Source organism: Caretta caretta, chromosome 7 (genome assembly GCF_965140235.1).
Source record: "Caretta caretta isolate rCarCar2 chromosome 7, rCarCar1.hap1, whole genome shotgun sequence".
Lineage (NCBI taxonomy): Eukaryota > Metazoa > Chordata > Testudines > Cheloniidae > Caretta > Caretta caretta.
In genome coordinates this window covers 123,824,667-123,844,966 of record NC_134212.1, presented here as the reverse complement: position 1 = coordinate 123,844,966, position 20,300 = coordinate 123,824,667, and the positions used below count along the sequence as shown (strand labels likewise).

At 42.6% G+C, this 20,300-nt stretch overlaps 1 protein-coding gene and 1 pseudogene across 1 annotated transcript in view; one reads left to right on the top strand and one right to left on the bottom strand.

Annotated features, from left to right (window-relative positions):
* BTRC (beta-transducin repeat containing E3 ubiquitin protein ligase) overlaps positions 1-20,300 on the bottom strand; it is a 176,696-nt gene that overhangs the window by 99,455 nt on the left and 56,941 nt on the right.
* On the top strand, positions 13,618-14,225 carry LOC125640566 (small ribosomal subunit protein uS7-like; annotated as a pseudogene).

Genomic DNA, 20,300 nt, shown 5'->3' with positions numbered 1-20,300 from the left:
GGTGTACTACAAGCCTCCAAATAGTTCAGAAATAGTCAGACCTGCATTAAAGTGAATTCCACTTAATAGAACAATGCCCAGTATTAGTCACCACTCAGCTTTCCAGTATTAAAGTTAGTCTATTATAACAGTGACCAGAAAACAACATCTGTACGTGTGTCTCATTGCTGAACCAATGCAAGGGAGGTCTGCTCCCCTATTTGAGGGCAGAATTTTAAGTTTGCTTCAGCATGGCTTCCAGCCACGAGGGAGGATGACAAAAGGCTATCAAAAAGGTGTTTTGCAATCATAGCTCTAGAATGTGGCATTTAATGCTCATATATTAAGATGGTGCATTAGAAATGTCAAAGGTTTGCAGGAACTGCAACTGATGTGTAGCAAAGACAAGATGGAATCTGCTGGACGAAGGGGTGGGGACAGAATCAGCAACCATAAGGCTGAAATCCCAAACAACTTCTTGAATTGGGGCAAATTCTGAAATCCCATTTCCTCTAAGTGGCAGTGCCTTTCTTGGCCACCATCCTTACCAAAACCAGATAGGGCAAGAGAGTGCTTGTGCTGGAGTGCACGGAGCATCTTCTACAAACTAGGACTAGCCTGCCTTTTGCATCTTTCATTCAAGCCCCACAAAGCATTAAGTGGTTAAGTTTCCCATCTCCCCACCCCTGAGATTATCACCTCTATTTGCCTAGATTGATAAAATAGAGATCACAGGTTTTACACAAGGTCACACAGAATGTCAGTGGCAATACTGGGAATGGAAACTGGGAATCCTGATTCCCAAATCTCTGCTTTAGCCCTCCTCTCTAGCCTTCCCCTCTGAGGCCCACATGGAGGGCATTTGCCTTTCATAGTTTATCTGCCCTAAAATGGTAACTGTCTTTTACAAGAGACTCTTTCCAAATACAATTTGGATTTAAAACTTCAGCCTGTAACTAACAGGATATAATTCCACAGCGTGTTATCATCCCAGTAACCACCACAAACTTGTTTCATTATTTGACTCTCCACATGAAGTCCCCACTATCTCAAACACGCCCTGTGTTACACAGCACACAGAGTCTGTAGGCTAAAGCATCTGAAGTGTGATGACATGCAGTATTTTCTGTATATAACACATGAAAGCAATACTGGGATTCAGATGGATGAATGTACTCGGGCTACCAACTGCACAGAGCTACCTTTAGCACGGCCTTACTCCTCATGGTGAAGATCAGAAACCTGCCAACTGGGCAGTTGTTTTGATGATGGGTTGCCCAACACTAATTATAAAACAGTACAGATGCAGTCTTCTTCCACGTGTGAGGAGGTGGGGGAGAACTGTGTACAACTATTTTTTATGCTTTCAAATTCTTAATCCTGTTTGGAGCTGTCAGTGGGGGTTAATGGAAGCCTTGGATAGGAGAATTCCAATCTGGTTGGCAGATGGATAGGTTGGTTATAGCTGCATAACTATGTCTTGCCTGCAGGCACAATTCAGAACACTGTTAAAGCAATATAAAGTCTCTGTCAAGCTGAACCATTTGGATCAGTAGCAAGGAGAAATAATAATAAAAAACGGAGTTCATTTCTGGGCCTTGCACGTTTATGCTAGTATGCAGAAACTGATTAATTGTCATCGTGTGCTGGTCTGCTATACCTCAGATTTCTACTTCTAGAGTAGATTTTGCATGCTAATGTAATCATTCTCCCTCTTGAGACATTAGCAAATAATCAAATGAAAAACAGGATCATAATTTACTGAGATTCGGGCAATTCTCTATGCAAATTTGACTTGTTATTGCTGCTGCCTCGTTAATCTGAATGCCTTTGACAAACTCCTTTGATTTATGAACTCATGACAACTCCAATGTGTATATATTTTGCTAGATTGACATTATCATTAAGAGTGGGTGGACTGAGCTAACATGAATGGCTGATTTTATTCGCTGGTGTCTGCTGCTCAACAGCTGAGCATCTACTTCTCACAAGCCCCTGAGCGCCAGGCTCTTCCCATCTACCCATCCATTCATCATCTCGATGTTAATTGGCCCAGGCTTTAAGCAAATTTTCAACACGATTTAAAGGCACGATGACACTGATTACTGACCCTCTGCCATACGGTGCCTATTGATTAACCTGACAGAGATGATGTGCTTGAGGGAAACTAGGTGTGCGTGGACCTTAGGGGGGAAAAATGTATTGTTTATGCAGGCAAAACACTTGTCATTATCCCAAAGGCCAGAATTTGTGCAGCACTGGCCCTTAAAACAAACTATTGCTTTAACATCTGCATCCAATACAGAAAGCACTTGCTTGCTTTGCAAAAAAATATTATAAATGCATTGCTATGTGCCAGTCTATATTTTAATAGAGCTCTCAGACAAATAGATCCCTTCCAATCAATTAACACTTGTTCCAGCCAATGTGAGTGTACACATATTTGTTGAAGTGGAAAGCTAAAGCTGCGTGGGTTGTTAGTGACATAAGCATATCCACTGCAAGGGAGTGAGGGCTTGTCTTCACCACTGTGCTAAATTGGTGCCATTGTGATCGGTGCCACGGCATCAATTTAGTGGGTCTGGTGAAGACGAGATGAGTCGATGGGAGAGCGCTCTCCCATCGACATAATTAATCCGCCTCAACGAGAGGTGGGAGCTATACACCGTGTTAAGTCAATGTAAGTTACGTCGCTCAGTGGGATGGTTTTTTACACTCCTGAGTAACATAACTTACGTCGACTGAAGCGGTAGTGTAGACAAGGCCTGAGTCTTCCTGGGCACATCAGTTCCATTAGCAAAGAATCGAAGCACTGTGTCCAACTTGAGATGAGATTAGTTGCCAGTTCAAGAACAACCTGGATGTCAAATTTAGCTGTCCAGATATTTTTGTAGCCATTTTTATACATTTTTAACATTAAGCAGTGAGATGTTTTATTTTCCCTCCCTCCAGAACAAGCTCCTCAGAGGAGGCTCCACTTTGAAGTCATAGGTAAGGCTGCATGTCTGTCATGGAAGTAACGGATTCCATGACTTTCCATGACTTTTGAAGTGGCCGGTGCAGCTGGCTCAGGGGCTGCCCGAACACTTGGGACGGAGCTCTCTGGAAGCAGCTGGCATGACCCTGCAGCTCCTGACCTAGGCGGGGCTGGGGGCTCTGTGTGTTGTCCCTGCTTGCAGGCACCGCCCCCCCACCCCCCGGCTCCCATGGGCTATGGTTCCTGGCCAATGGGAGCTGCGGAGCTGGAGCTCCTGGCAGGGGCAGCGCACGCAGCCCCCCTGGCCTTCCCTCTCCTTAGGAGCTCCAGGCACATGCGGAGCTGGGTAGAGAGCCTGCCTGCCTGCCCCGACCCACCCCCAGCAGCCGTGGGGGTCCCAGGCTCCCACCCCAGCACCTGCGGGGGTCCCGGGCCTCACCCCCCCCGGCCCAAGTTCTAGTCAGGGATATATAGTACAAATCATGGACAGGTCAAGGGCCGTGAATTTTTGTTTACTGTCCGTGACCTGTCCATGACTTTTACTGAAAATACCCATGATTAAAACATATCCTTACTCATAGTTAAATTGAGTGACCAGAGACTGAAAGTGAAAGCTGACCACCTGTTTCTGGTTCCTTGTAAAGGTCATCAAACAGTAGTTGAGCCCAATAATGCACTTTGGGGAATGTGCATACTTAGCTATGAGTACTCTTATCCAATCACCCCACACTGCACTTGGGTTAATCAAGAGGGAACACTTTAACAAGGTGAATACATCAGCATTCTGTCTGCTGATTGGTGTAATTTACAAGGAAAATGAAGATGACGACCCATTTTCCCATCCAGCCCCAGGTTATATTTGCCAGTCAGTGCATATTGTTTTCTGTTCAAATTCAGGCCAGCAGCTCGCCTGGCAGACAGGAAGTTTCACTTGTTCAATCTGGATTTTTGGTTGTCCCATGATGCCAGAAAATAGGATTTTTCCTAGTTTGCATCAGCCTGTGGGAATAGGTGAAATGATGGAAGAGATGGAAAAACTGGCCTGAATTATTTTGTGCCTCTGCCAGCCAGAATATGGATTTAAAAAGAGGGAGGAAGAGGAATAAGTGATAGCAAAGGCCCTACATTCCCTTTCCAATAACCTTTGTAAGTGATAGATGAGTTCAAGAGCATGGTTATTGTTAAGGGACTGTCAGCATCCTGATTTTATAAATGCTGTGTGTCAGTTTATAAACATCTCAGCCATTTCAAACAGTGCTAGGATGAAACCTGGCACAGGCATCCTCAGACTTCAAGCAATATTTTCATTTTAAAATTATAGCCTGAACACCCAGTTAACACATTTTGAGCTGTTCCTGAGTGGCACACATGCTCAGATTCACACTTATTTGACTAGTCACTACCCAACGTAAAGCAAGTCCTTAAAGTGAACTAAGTTACTGTGAGGAAAACAAGTATGAAAAGGGCAAGTTTGAAAGTCATACCCGCTACATGGTCAGTAAATAAAACAAATGACAACTGCAACACACAGGGAGATCTACAACAATGAAAATGCAGAGGTACGGATTATACCTCAGCCGTCTTTGGCACTTGCAGCTCTGAACATTCATTGCTATGAGATCCTCTTTGAAAACACAGTATTGCAGTATGTAGGCACAAGGGGGTGACTTAAGCATGGAATGACTGAACTAAGTTTCCTTGCTCTTGAAAGTTTAAAGTTAAGTGGTATTTTTGAAAGGGGCTTAGGTTTAATTATTAGAAGGAAGGAGATACAGGGAGGAGAAGTAGGATGTGGGGGCAAATTGATGCTTTCATTCCCCTCTTTTGCAGCCATTAATGTCAGAGAGAAAGACACAAGTTAAGCGAAAAGAAAAAAGAAAAGGAGTACTTGTGGCACCTTAGAGACTAACCAATTTATTTGAGCATGAGCTTTCGTGAGCTACAGCTCACTTCATTGGATGCATACCATGGAAACTGCAGCAGACTTTATATACACACAGAGATCATAAAACAATACCTCCTCCCACCTCACTGTCCTGCTGGTAATAGCTTATCTAAAGTGATCATCAAGTTGGGCCATTTCCAGCACAAATCCAGGTTTTCTCACCCTCCACCCCCCCCACACACAAGCGGGCTCAGAGTGAGGTGTTTGATTTCTTAGACTGTAAACTCTTCAGGAGAAGGGACAGTTTGTGTATTTGTACAGCACCTCGCACAACAGGGCCCTGATCCATGACTGGGGAGGGTCCCTTAGATGCTATCATAATACAAACAATTTTTCAATCAAAGGTTTGAGCAATTTAGCAATTAAAGGTAGGAAAGTATAAACAAAGTTCAGCCTGCACTTAGAATACATTCCACATACAAAATTACCCAAAAAATTGTTGAAAAATTTGATACAATTCTACCCTTCAAATACACAGAAGTGGACTCTATATATGGTTTTCCTTGCTTTGTATTCAACCCAATAAATGCCAGATTGGAATGAATGTCTTCCCACAGCAACATGACATATCAAAACTTCGAGAAATGAAGGAGAATTTTCAGACCAAGTTATTATTTTAATTAAATCAGTTATTAATTTATTAGAAAGATGAAGGTAAAGTTGTGGGATGTCTTAACACTACCAGCAGAATAGAGAATTTGATGTAACACATAGATCTTTAAAAGCCGGTGCAAATATTATTCAAAGATATTATGAAACAATGAAATAGTTTCAACAATATTAAGTTTGTTTTAACATAAACAGGGATCCAGGTGGTGGGAACACACCATTCATGGGAATTTAAATAGCTAGCTCTGCTTAACCAGAAATTTCTCAAAACAGAGAGTGAAAATATGGCTAATGAGAACACTCTTTCCATGTTCCCTGGGAAGCAGCTTCACATTTCTGTTGTATGAATTTAAGAGAGTCAACAGTGGTAAATTTGTTTTTAATATTCAAGCCTTCAAGCCAGTTGGCCAAAGGCCCTTTATATTCCAATTTTTGTTGGTGCCTTATTTAAACAAGCATTACATCCGGACAGCCTTTGAATATAATTTTAAGGGATTAAGGAAAGAACATTTGCTTCTGCTAATCAGGACATCTGGTTATTTTTGTAACTCCCAGACATCTACATTAGGCAGCGCTACTTCCCCATTCTTCATAACAAAGTTAGAGCAAAAGAAACCTTAAGGGTTCATGTTGACACCCCCTGCTCAGCCAGGGTCTGCTTTAGAATCTCTTTCCTGAATGATAAAATCAATTAGCACCTTGGCAGGTGTAAGTGTGGTATTTACAGTTTGCATTTCATATTTCAAGTTTTTTATGGTATATCAAGACAATCTACATCTTTTTAGGATCCAAAAGCCCATGTTTCCAAAGTGCACGCGCATATGTATGTGTGTGTGTGTGTGTGTGTGTGTGTACACACACATGCACGCACACCAATTCAACTCATGCTAGCAATAATATAGGGTGAACTTCTGAAGACCACACAAGTGAACTTATCAAGGACTGGCCTTGAGAGTATTTTTGTACCATGCAGTCACCCTCTGCTTTGGTCAGTCTCACTCCAGTGTCTTATGTGCACTTGCCTCCCCTTCCCACCCCCCAACAAATCGGCTTTGTCCCCACTCTCTAAGACACCCGTAACGATTTCCCTGATCTTTCAAATTTCTGTTAATATCTCCCACCATCGATTTCAGCTTTAGTTAATCTGTCTTTAAGATTGGAAAATATTGCCACGCACGATTCATGGAGGCAGATTTATCAAGAAACAGATGCACTTCAAAAGGGGAGGGGGAATCAAATGATTTGGCCCTGTTCCTCACTGGTTTGCTTTACTGCATTCCTTCATTTGATGAACACAAAAATGCATTTTTAACACTGAATTTCAGCATGTGAAACACCAAATTTTAGCATTAGTCACTTTCATTCTGTTGGTTTTTTTTTTTTTTATATATATATGAATCAAAGCTTTTACTAGTGCTTATCTATTCTTGAACCAGCTGCTTTCTTGATTTTCCCCACATGGGGGGAAAAATATCACAGTCAGACGTTAAAGATTGTGCACATAAGCTAACATCCCAAAGAGGTGTCAAAAACATATTTCTAGTACTAACAAGAGTTAGCAAGAGCCAACAGGTCTGGGGAGAGGTTTTTTTTTTTGAACTTTTTATTTATTAAAATTCTCTAGACACAGGTTAACTTTCTTCGCTCAATATTTATTATGGCTTCATCTGCATGGGAACTGCAAGTGCTTTGATAAATGGACTGTAAGGTTGGCTAGTTTCACGGTAGATTCTGTGTCCTTTGCTGAAGCACTGCTTTCTAAGGGTATGTCTACACTTAAAACATGACAGCAACTCTACATTACAACGACTCTACACTTAAAACACGACAGCAGTGCTTCATGTAGACACTTACTACAGCAATAGGAGGGGTTCTCCCATTGCGGTAGTAAATCCACCTCCACGAGGGGCGGGAGTTTCCATTTACCTAGTGCTGTCTAAATGGGGACTTAGGTCGGCTTAAGGACGTTGCTCAGAGGTGTGGATTTTTCACATCCTTGAGCGATGTAGCTAGGCTGATCTATTTTTCAAATGTAGACCAGCCCTAACTTCTTACAGCAAAAGCCCTCAGCAAGGAAAAAATACAGCCTCACTTGTCCCAATACTAAAAGTCCTGTCACACCATGACTGTCTCCGGCCTTTTTTATTTTGATTTTAGTCTCCCCACTCCCAGCTCTCCCCAAAATAGAGACCAAAAATGCTACTAGTCTTCTCTTCTCCTCAAACCCTTTGACTGGCTCCTTAAATCCAAAAGCAGGAGCTTCAAGCTCCTCACCCTCACCTTACACCCCTCTATAATCTTACCCCTTTTTTAGTCTCTGCTCTGATTTTCTCCCCCTATGCTCAACTTCACACCTTCATTCATGTTGTCCCTTGAAAGAGAGAAGTGACTTGCTCAAGGCTGAAATGCAAGCTAGTGGTGGGAAAGGTACAAAGCCCCGAACACCTGACTCCCTGGCTCTGCTCCCTTAGACCACATCCCTTCCTGGAAATATTTGATTAAGTAAAAGTGGTTCTCTACTCTAAATGTACTTCCTTCCCAGTGATAACCAAGAGTAACAAAGTTATATTTGCTAAGATGGACATAAGAGGTCCATCTAACTTTGGACTACGGGTCAAACTCAGCTAACTTCTAGTACATTATTATGTATTCATTTCTACACACTACCAAGGACAAACTCATTGTAAGGATGCATGTGTCTAAATGTGCCTCAGTCTTCGGAGCAATAGCAAGCAACTAAAGTACCCCTTCTAATGAAACAATGGAAAATGAGGGTGCGGGACTAGAGATCGTTTGTATAAATCTGGCTGGCCCGTATCATTGTGCTGGAACAATGGCTGCAACACAAGGAGCAAAGCCCATGGGCTATTCTGATGCTTTGACGTAACAAAATATGCACAAAATAATGAAACACCCCTATAGAACACTTTTAAATTTAAAACCCTACTACTGGGTTAGGCTATAAAAAAATCCAACATTGAAACAGCTCTCTCTGGAGGGGGCGTTCAAAGATACGCTGACTGGGGACGAAGAGATGCCACTGCTGCAGTAACTATAAAATGAGGTGAGTAATCGAGCAACCAAAGAATGAAGGGTAAGGGTGTGTGTATATAATAGCTCATATTTAGATACCTTGGGGCTAGTTTTTAAAGGAAATTATACAGCTCTAAGCCACTGGCTATTGAGATCCACTCTTCCCAGCCTTTTGCTAGGACATGAATGGCTTATTAAACCTACAACATATCTGTTTTAGTTAACTTCTTGGTGGGGAGGGGGCCAGGAAACAAAATGTACTTAAATGCTGATTTTTTTCCAGGCTGAATGCCTTTCATCCAATAAGACATTCAAAGCAGTGACCCAGCAAATGGATTGAAAAAGCAATCTTCCGTCTCAGTGCCACATTATCATTCCTATTCAGTATTCTTGGTGAGATATCTCAATCAGCTGGATGTGTGTGTAAGTGACAGGGCAGCCCATTGCTGGGTTAATTAAACATTTGACTTTAACACCCTCCCCATCATTAAGCAAATAAAAACAGATAATTCAAACTGCACTTCATCCGCAGGGTACACAACACACATGTCAAAATTAAGAGAGTCCAAGGCCCCTGGGGAGTTCTACTCGGGAGGTAATCAGTTTAAATCTTATCTGGTTTATCAATTATTCTATTGATTAAAGTGGGGTGATTATACAAAACTCCCTTTTGCCACATGGGATAGATGTCAGCAGAGCAGCACAATGCAGGGAGGCTCAAAACTGAGTTAAAAGAGATGGACAGATGTATAAGAGTTGATTAGTACATGCTAGGGATCTGCAGATGGAAGAACTGATTCTTTGTTTTAGGCAAGTGAACTGAAGTGCTCCTCATCACAGAATCCCAATGTTGTTTCCTTAGCTAGATGTAAAAACAGATTTATACACTGAAAGTTCAACACATTTTCTAGGGCTGTAAACAGAAGACCATGTGCCTGGTGTTTGAAACATGTTTCATAGATGCAGGTCCTAAATATATTCTACAGCCATGTTCTGTTAACTTGGACAAACCCTAACACAATCTGGCTGCATCAGCCGTTCCACAACTTCTCTATTGCACATAGGTACTGACACAGCACCCCCGCTATCTTCATCCTTTGTTCCCCCTACACAACTCTGCCGATGCACCACAGTCGCTTCAGAGTAACCTCTTCTAACTCCCATCAGCTTTCTAAGCAGAATAATCCCAAGTTCTTCCTCTACCATCCTCCCCACATGGTTTTGTTGCAGCCTTGATTCTGTCATATCTAAATTGGATGGTAAGCTCTCCGCCCAAAGGCCTTGCCTACAGGGGAGGTGCCTACCACATCTCTGAGTGGTGAAAAAATAAAACACAAACTCCCCAGCCATCTAGAACAGAACAATTTAAATCTGCAACGTAGAGACAGAAGAGAACACACCTCTTTCGTTCCCACTGAGTCTCCCAAAACATATAAAAAACAATTAGCCATAAAATCAGGGTCAGTTATTTTTGAACTAAGACTTTCTTTTCCATGAAGTTTCCCACAGTCACAGCTCTTCTGGTGTTAGCCATGGTCAGAGTGCTAGTGTGGACCATCTGCTGGCATTTTAACCACCACATTGCTTAGAGCCATTCGGAACAGGGTTGTGGTGGTGGTTAAAATGCTGGCAGCTGGCCTACACTAGTGCTCCCACTGTTGCCAATGCTGGTGGAGCTACAATAGAAAGACGTTTTAAGAAGAGATGTCTACAGTAGACAAGGCCCTGCGGTATTTTCTTGACCCTCGCTTTCAGGAACAGGATTATATACCATTCTATATAGGCACTGCATGTAGCTCCTTTCCTTCATATAGTCCTTTTCTTCTTTTGAAGCAGACTAGAAAACCTCCATTAGCATGCTGTATTTTACTCTCACCACTAGAAATACTGAGGGTGCTATTTGTAATTGTATTCTTTTAAGAGGTTTGTTCTCTGCAGCTGTTTTCTGCTTGCAGTGTATTTTGTGTAATCAGCACATCATCATAAATACATTGGCTGTTCCCCTGAGGGGAGCTGTCAGTGTTTAATTTACAGAACAACCTGGCCAATGTGAATTCTAACACTACAGCACTATGGCAAGAAGTTACCACACTCTGAAAAACAGGTTTCTGTGAATTTTTATATCAAGAGCTGGTCCCAGGACAATTTAGGTTCTAGAAATAGATTGTTTTAAAAAAGCGCTTTATACACTGTATGGAATGGATTCATTCCCACTTACAGCTTCCTAAAGCAGCACTGAGCTCACTCTTACGCCACGTGAAGGTGACTCACACTCTGTAAAAAAGCCTCCAATTCCAGGCTCTCCCAACAGGAGGCACTGTAAGAAGGGGTTCGCTGAGCATAAGGATTTTTATTATGAACAATCCAAAACAGCAATGCGTTATTTTTCTAAAACTTGACAAGGAAAGGTATTGTGAGAGTATGGCACGGACAAACATGTATCGCCTACTTCATGGGGTCACTGTAGACTTAATTCATCACTTCTAAAGTGCTATCGGAGTGCAAAGCATACACTTGTGAGATACCAGACATGTTCCTACGTTTATTGGTTCCTTTCATTGGCTGGACTAAGAGATATCCTCCTTTTGGTTACTGGATATATAGCTGTGTTTCAGGAGACCTAGATCTCAAGTTCTATTCTACAAAGCTGCATGTATGTGGCTGGCTTGATGACTGCGGTGTTCACAGACAGAGTCAAAGAACGTTTGACAATGGTGCCAAATTACACTGACAATCATTTAAAAATAACCCCCACCCAATGTAACATTTGGACAAGAACATTAGGACTGCAATTAATTATCTGAACATTTGATTGGCAATGTCTCCTGGAAACAGTCTCCTTGACTATTTCACAAAAGGAACCCAAGAAGGTAGACAATCTGATACCATGTTAAAGAGAAGCAACTATAAACCAAAATAAATTCTGCAGACTGATTTGGTTAACACCTCCTCAAAAAGTGGCATTTAATACAAAATATTAGTCTGCAGAATTCTTTTGTCTTTTTGCAGATCTCAATGAAACCGGGGACATCACAGTAGTTGCACATACAGTGGAACCCTGCTGATTCACATTAGGTGACCAGATATTAAGAGATCGCAAGTAAGTGAACAAATGCAATAGAAAAAGATCTCACATATCGCTGTATATGGTGTTTGTTTATTCTGACAAGTGTCGTTTAGTTTTAGTTACACTAAATAGCATTCTAGCAAGTTACATTAGCATCTTTCGAAAAGTAATGAAGTCTTACTAACGAGACCTCACTACAGTGCTATCTCTGCTATTAGATCTCTCGTGAGAAATTATTTTGTGAGAACAGGCGGAAACAGAATAGTGGAAATTAGTCAGGTATCTATTAGTGAGGTATTGTATCTAGCTGCTGGGTTCTCATAATAGTAAAGAGCATGAAGAATAGAACATTTGATTGTTTTTGTACATAAACCAGGAAGTTTTCATATGCTGCGGGGAACAACTTTTCAATAGAAGAGAAATTGACAAAAATGTGACTTAAGTCTCCCTTCTACCTCTGTATTTTAGGATTCTGCAAGCACATTTCTCTTTAGGGCTTTTTTTCAAACTGGTATGTGCCTAGTTAAATTCCTGCTTTACAAAAGGACAGCCCTTGTTCTGTTCTCCTACATGTGTTTGCATTGAAGTTCCTCTTCCTTGGGATTATGAATGCATGATATTTGTTTTACATGAATCACTGAATTGTGACTAACAGAGACTTACAAGACTGGATGAGAAAGGTTTATTGCACTTTTCACTGTTTCAAAACTTTCCCAGGTTTGTGGTAAAATTATATTCTTTAACTCTTTGCCAGTTCAGCAGAGATTTATAGAACCTGATCTTGTGGAACTGGCTACATTTTAAGCCCTTCCCATAGAGTTCTTCAAACACAAAATTATAGCAAAGCCCTGTGATTTACAATAGTCTATCCTGGTACTAACTTCACCAGGAATATATAGATGCAGGCAGGCATTAAAGTTTAAAAGAGGGATTTTGATGCAGCATACTTAATCCACTCTTTCCCCCAATACGGGACACTAAAGTTGCCATTAGAGGCACTGCAAAAAGACTGATATTAAATAAGACCTATGTTAAAAATATTTGGAACCTCAATCTTATGTATCTATTAAAATTAAGTTATTTTAAAGCTTTTTAAAAAACAAATTGTTAACTAGAAATTCTAGTGAATGAAACTTCCTTCCTTCTTGCCATTATTTAAAGCTTTAAAAAAATGTCCTGGGACCACCAGAATTAAATTGGATGAGTTTAGCCTTAGGTTATGCAAAGGACTGAAATACTGTCTCTTCCCTTGAGACCATGCAGTACCACAAGTAGCCATTAGATAGCAGCACAGTACACATGATCTGTCATGTCTCCCACTACCTTCCTGCTCCCCAAGGCTTCCGCTCTGCTCATTTCAACACACACACACACACACACACACACACACACACAATAGCTGATTGTAATTCAATTAGTGCAGTCTGCAACTCCAGAAAAGAGTAATTCAATTAGTGCATTGTGGAGCTCTACACTACCTCTAAGCAGATGTTCACAATCCTCAAGAACTGGAGCTAGCTTTAAAAATACCTGTATCCCTTCAGTGTGGCACTACGTATGCCATTTGTCAAAACAGCTTTATACACCTTTCTGACTTCTAACAGGGGAGGGAAGAAAATCCAGGCTTGGCTGGCAGAACGGTTTTTGGGTTTTTTTTAAATTGATCAACAAACCAATGCTGCTTCACTAGACCTCACCACTCTGCTTACCAGGAACAGCACCGGGTTGGACACAGTAACACGAGATCATTAATGCGGAGTTGAAGCAGTGGCAGCTTAGTGGTGACAATGCATTTTTATGCTAATGATCACATTGATTGTTGTATGCTGGGGCGAACAGTTGAATGGTGTAGGCTCTGTTGTACCACTCTTTTTGCTACTTAGGGCTTGTCTACACATAAACGGCTGCAGCTGCAGCGCTTCAGTGAAGACACTACCTACGCTGACGGGAGGGTTCGCCCACAGGCATAGGTAATCCACCTCCCCAAGAGGCAGCATGCCACTGGAGCTGCCACCATAATGACCGAATGGGAGACTGTGCCCGCTGTGGCGGAGACCCCTGACATCAAGCTCTTTGGGAAATGGAGCACGGATGACATTCAGATCAAGGACATCTCCCTTCAGGATTACATAGCAGTGAAGGAGAAGTAGGCCAAGTACCTGCCCCACAGCTACGCAGCCAAGCGCTTCTGGAAGGCCCAGTGCCCCATCGTGGAGTGCCTCACCAACTCCATGATGATGCATGGCCGCAACAACGGCAAGAAGCTCATGACCGTGCGCATCATCAAGCATGCCTTTGAGATCATCCACCTGCTCACCGGGGAGAACCCCCTGCAGGTCCCGGTCAACGACATCATCAACAGTGGGCCCAGGATGGACTTGACCCGCATCGGCCGCACCAGCACTGTCCGGAGACAGGCCGTGGACGTGTCCCCGCTGTGCCGTGTCAACCAGGCCGTCTGGCTGCTGTGCCCTGGGGCCTGCGAGGCCGCCTTCTGCAACATCAAGACCGTCGCCGAGTGCCTGGCCAACAAACTCATCAACGCTGCCAAGGGCTCCTCTAACTCCTACGTTATCAAGGACGAGCTGGAGCGTGTGGCCAAATCAAACCGTTAAAGCCACGGGAAGTGCCCCAGTGAACTCTGTGATTCCACTCACTGTCTACACCAGGGGTTAGGTCAGTGTAGCTGCATCACTCATGGGTACGGATTTTTCACAGCTCTGAGCGATGCAGCTCTACTGATCGGATTTCCTTGGGCTGGTCGACACTGGGGGGGGTGGGGTGGGGTGGGGTGGGGTGGGGTGGTTCTTTCACATCCCTGAGCGAGAAAGCTGCAGTGCTGTAAATGGCCAGTGTGGACAATCCCCTAGTGGAGACCAGGCCTTCAGCTGGAGAGCTGAAACAGATATTTATATTTTCAACAGTTACAAACGTTAGACATTTAGGTGGAAAAGAAACAGCTTTCCGGTTATTAAATTGTAATTCACCCTCGTAATAGCATTTTTAACAGGAAAAGCCACACCACTTACTCATCCACTGCCATGTTTGGAACGCTTCCTTTGCAATCACACAGACCGGAAACAATTTTTTTAAAATGGAAGCTTAGATCCTAGAGCACAATTCTGCAGCAGAGAGCGGATTCTGTAGTAGATTCCCCAGCCATGGAATGACAGAGACCATGGAGCACTGGTTCTGAGGATCTAAAGAACCGGCTAGATGGCAAGGTCACTAAAGCAACAGGGTGATAAGTAGGTTCTCTCATATTTTTTGTTGTGTGCACTGCCCTATAGCACTGTATCTGTTTACCAAAGCTCAACAACACACAGACACACACAGCTAGACTAGCTCTGCAGCATCCCTCCATTTAAAAATCACAGACTAGGGTGCACACGCATCTCACTCCACTGGACTTTGGACTCCTGAACCTCTAACTCTGTCACACCACTAAATATCAAGCAGGTAATTTGGTTGCAGTTCTGTCATTTCTCTTATTCCCTTTCATGCATTTAATTGCTATTGCTTTCAATCTTATCAACAGGGCCCTACCAAATTCAGGGTCCATTTTGGTCAATTTCATGGTCATAGGATTTAAAAATCGTAAATTTCATGATTTCAGCTATTTAAATCTGAAATTTCACAGTGTTGTAATTGTAAGGGTCCTGTCCCAAAAAAGAGTTGGGGCGGGGGTCGCAAGGTTATTTTAGGGGGGTTTGTGGTACTGCTACCCTTACTTATGTGCTGCTACCTTCAGAGCTGGGCAGCTGGAGAGCTACGGCTGCTGGCTGGGAGCCCAGCTCTAAAGGCAGAGCCACCACCCGCAGCAGCACAGAACTAAGGATGACCTGGTCTGGCATTGCGACCCTTACTTCTGCGCTGCGGCCTGTAGAGCTGGGCCCTCGGTCAGCAGCCGCCGCTCTCCAGATGCCCAGTTCTGAAGGCAGTGCAGAAGTAAGAGTGGCAATACCCCAACCCCCCTAAAATAACCTGAATCCCCGCCCCAAAACTCCTTTTTGGGTCAGGACCCCAAATTTGAGAAACACTGGTCTCCCCCTGTGAAATCTGTATAGTATAAAGTAAAAGCACACAAAAGACCAGATTTCACAGGGGAAAACCAGATTTCACGGTTCGTGAAGCATTCTTCATGGCCATGAATTTGGTAGGGCCCTGCTTATCAATGAGCCAGGGTGAAGGAAGCAGGAGGAGTGGACTCTGAACATCTCATATAAGAAACTTTGCTTAAAAATCCAAGCGTCACATTGTGGCAGTTCAATATTTCATAGCCAATACAAGGAACTGCAACACTGCAACTTTAAATCTTTGCCTCCTCTGTCAGTCTCTCTCCCTCTCATTGTAATGCCAAAGGGAACAGCAATCAGAGTGGAGATGTTCAACGTGATAGAGGTCAGGACACTGGTGGATCAACGTACCAGAAACACGACCTTGTTTATTTTTTTCCCCAGTATTATTGTTTACAGGGTGCTTTGCTCATGTACCTTGTGGTTCTTAGCTAAAAGATGAAATTACAGCCCAGGATGAAGCGCTCAGGCACACATCCAATTTGTGTTTCCATCTCAGAAAACAAAAAGCTTCTGAGGCCCTCGGGCTGCCATTCAAACTTGGAGAGGCTGACATTTTTAACAGCATGAACCAGAGACTGGCAGAGGGAATGATCTAATGCATTTCTGACTTGTCAATCAAAAATCTCACCTCTGCTGTCTTGTAAACAGTTGGGGGCCACCTAACTACATTCATAAACAGGGGTGAGCCTGCCACCAGCTGGGGGGTGCCGGAGCCACATGCTCTGGATCTTAGTCACCAAAATTATGATTCACTTTTATAATCTCACTGTAAATAGCCTGCAGGCACATTTCACAGGGCCACTGGAACAGAACCAGAGCAGGAAATGCAAAGCAGGAGTCGGTCAAGTGCAGCTATTTCTCTGTGCCGATGGAATCTCTTGACCACGCAGTGTATTTCACCTCCAGTTAGACACAAAAACTATCATACTAATAATTGCTCTTTTCAGGGCTGAATAATTCATTTAGACAAATTGTAAGAGACATCTGCACCCAACACAATGACTGGAAAGCATGCACAGCTTGCTTTGTAGGGGTTACTTACCTTAAGGCCATCAATAATATCGTCATTATACCCTCTCAGATTTATATATACACAGTAATTTTCAGTAATGAAAAACTCAACTTTTTAAACAAAACCTGTGAATAGTCCGAAGGAAACTTGCTTTGAAATTTACAAAGAAAGCTGAACATCGGATATAAATTACTGACAATGCCCCTCTTAAGAAAAATCACTTCATATATACCAATATCAGCCATGGTGAAAAGTGGAAAGCAAGCAAAAAAACAAAACAAAACAAAACAAAAACAGCTGCCCCTTTCTCTTTGCTGCCTGTGTGTACTGGGTTGTGGCCCATGCATCTCAATCATCCCGTATCTTTATCCCTCACCCTTCTCCAAAAAATGACCTCTATCAGAAGACAAGGTGCACATATGCCATCAGCAACTTAACCCTGTCCGATCTGCTAACGTTAAAATTACTCTCGCGTATACTTCATTCTAAGGGCTTTGCCCAATCAAAAGACAGCACCCTCTGTCATCAATAAGGTGGTCACACTAATTTGCACAAAACTGCACAGATCACAACCACCTTCATCTTTAATAAGGAGCTACAGCCTGTGGAAGTGACGTTCTGTGTGTACTGCTTCATGCTCAAGTACTCGATTCAACCTGCCACAACTATAGCAGATTGTGGGAATTTATATGAAATACTCTGTAAAGCAGTCTAGAAAGACTACAGTGTCTCAATCCTCCCCTTCACCCAACAGGATGCTTCTGACTCTACCATGGGGAATCTAACCCTTCTCTGTTTTCTATGCTACCCATCACCATACTATTGGATCTCAGAACTGGCAGCCTACAACTGACAGTGCTGTTCCTGGCTTTATTTTGTTTTGTCTTCTTTTTGAGCACCCAAACTTTTGCCAGGCACCTTACAACAAAGACATGGTCCCTGCCCCAAAGAGTTTACAGTCTATATCTGATGTGGCACTTGTGTGGAAATCTTCTGCCACAGACTTATTGTGTGAGCTTGGGTAAGTCATTTAAACTCACTGCTCAGTTTCCTCACCTGTACAGTGGGAATAATCACACTTGCCCACCTTTGTGAAGCACTTGGAGATCTACAGATGACCATCACTAGATGTGTGCTAAATCCTATTACCACCAAACGTCTGTTACCCAAATAATAAGGCAGAAAACCCAGACTACTTTAACTTTTTACACATTCAGACCTTGCAACCTTGGATGTCTTGAGACACATTCCATTTTCACTGCACTCTTGTGTTTTAACACCAAGTTTAACTGTAAGTCATGGTTCACAGTCAGGTAGGGCTCTTAAATATGACATATGCTGATTTCTGAATTTGCATCCTTCCTTTTCCGGCAAGTATTTTATGATAGGGGAAGTAAACAATTTTATTCAAAGTGAAAAATTTCACTAGAATATAAATACACCTTCTGGTGTGTGTCCTGGAAACTTAAAAATATTCAGTTTCAGAGACAACTCTGCATGTGACTATTTTTATTATGAAGAACATCTACATGTAAACAGGATTTCTGTTGCTTAGGAGGGTCACAGTGGGCTAAAATTTGCCATCAGTTTGGAATGGCATGTTCTTCATGAACATTAAAGGCCTGATGGTAGTTTTGCTCTTAAGAGTAGGGGATCAGTCATTTTGTCATCCTATGCTAAAATTTCGTCTTCATCTCCTACCCACACTGCTGTGCAGCATGTCATGTACCAGTTTGCTGTTGCTCTCCATCAAGAGCTGGTTGCTTTTCACTTATATGGTCAATCATGGTTTGTGAGCACATTGGGATCTTCTGAGATAAGAGGCACTAGAGAAATATATCGCTCCTGCTGCTTAATCCCCCATGCAAAGTCAGAACTCCAGTTTTGACGTTGCTGCTCCCTGTTGTGATGTCACAAAGCGTTGTCAAATTGAATCGAGGGCCTGTACGAGCCTGTTCTCAAACAAATGTTTCTGATAGTAAAACAAACACAGGAAGAGAAACTTGGATGTCATCTGACGTAACAAGAGAGTTCTCTAACTCGAATATTTGCCAACGCTTCCCATGAGGTGTCAGCAGGTTGTTAGCTGAACTATTCAGAAAGTGCCTGTTCTGCCATTTCTGTCTGAGCATCTCATGGCAAAGCATGTAAATAACTAGACAAATTCAGCAGTGACTAAGTGGCATTCCAGATGGCATCTTCTTTCTTGCCACAAGCAAAGAAAATTGATATTCTTCTCCAGTTACTTCAAGCTTGCTAAAACAAAAAAAAAAACAAAAAAGAAAAAAAAGAAAAAAAAAGTAGCTTAATATGAGAAAATTTGCTGGGCTACAAAAACAGATCTTAAAATGCTACATTGAAAATTCTTATAGCACCAAAAAAGGCGGAAATATCTCTCGATATCCTAGTCACTGACGTGTTACAACCCCACACCCACTCAGATTACTGCAACAAAATAGACAGCAACCTAAGGAAGAAACCTCATCAGACCTTGCAAGCTAATAAAGGTCAAAGTCTATTCAAAAACTGATTGGGTTAAAGACAAATGCAAATGCTGCAGAAACTGGTGCTGGATGTTCAAAGTTTCTCCCCTCAGTGAGTACAGAATCAATGCCCCAGCATGGATACTGTGCTGCTGGAGAGGTGTTTCGGATGGCACGTGAGGCAGAGTTCCCCATCACTCGTGGTCATTAAATAGCCTCAGAAATTTCTCACAGGAGTTGAGTATAGCTAAATCCCAAATTCTCACTGTACTTTCAAATGGATACGGTATTCATCATCACTTCCAGACCTGAACTGTTGTGTTCCTTTTCAGAGTAGCAGCCGTGTTCCTGTTATACAGTTGATTTGTTCAGCTTCAGATGGGGATACAATTTGTTAGTAGTGAAATGATTCTTGAATATCAGTAGTTTGTAAAGTGCTTTGGGGTATCCTGAGATAAAAGGTACTACATAAATGTATGATTTTTCTAAAAACAGAAGTATATATTGTGCTATCGGAAACAGATCAAGAAGAAAGAGGGGTACCGGTTTCCGTATGCAAACTGCACCGCACACACTATCTGGGCTTGCCCTTAAAGCAGAGCTTACACATGTCAGATATTTATTCCTCAACACAAACCCAAAAAGAGGCCCATCTGATTCAGTCAAATTATGCAAATCAGGATTAGAAGTAGGAATCTAAATACTGCCCGTGTCTCCAGAGTCCTCTTAGAAGGATATAAAAGCTCTCTTCCCCTCCCCCACCGAAAGCTCTGCAACAAGCTTGTTCCAGCCAAGGAGGGCTGACAAGACACCTTCCAGAGTCCATCAATGCTAGTGCTAGGTCAGCTAGAAGGGTTGCTGCAGAATGATGTAAGACACTTAAGCGGCCCCTGGGACTGAGAGCATCTCTCCACAGCACTCCCTCGTCCTGCCAATCCTGGGAGCAGGAAACCAGATCCAAAGGAAAATGCAGGTTTCTTGCACGCCATCTCTTGAAGGCAGGTAACTGACTTTTGTCAAAATGATTCACAACTTGAGGGGCATACTGGATCAGTGATTGCTCTTCGATTCCCAGAGGCTGCTGGGGAAAAGCCCCAGTGGCCAACATCTGCCTAG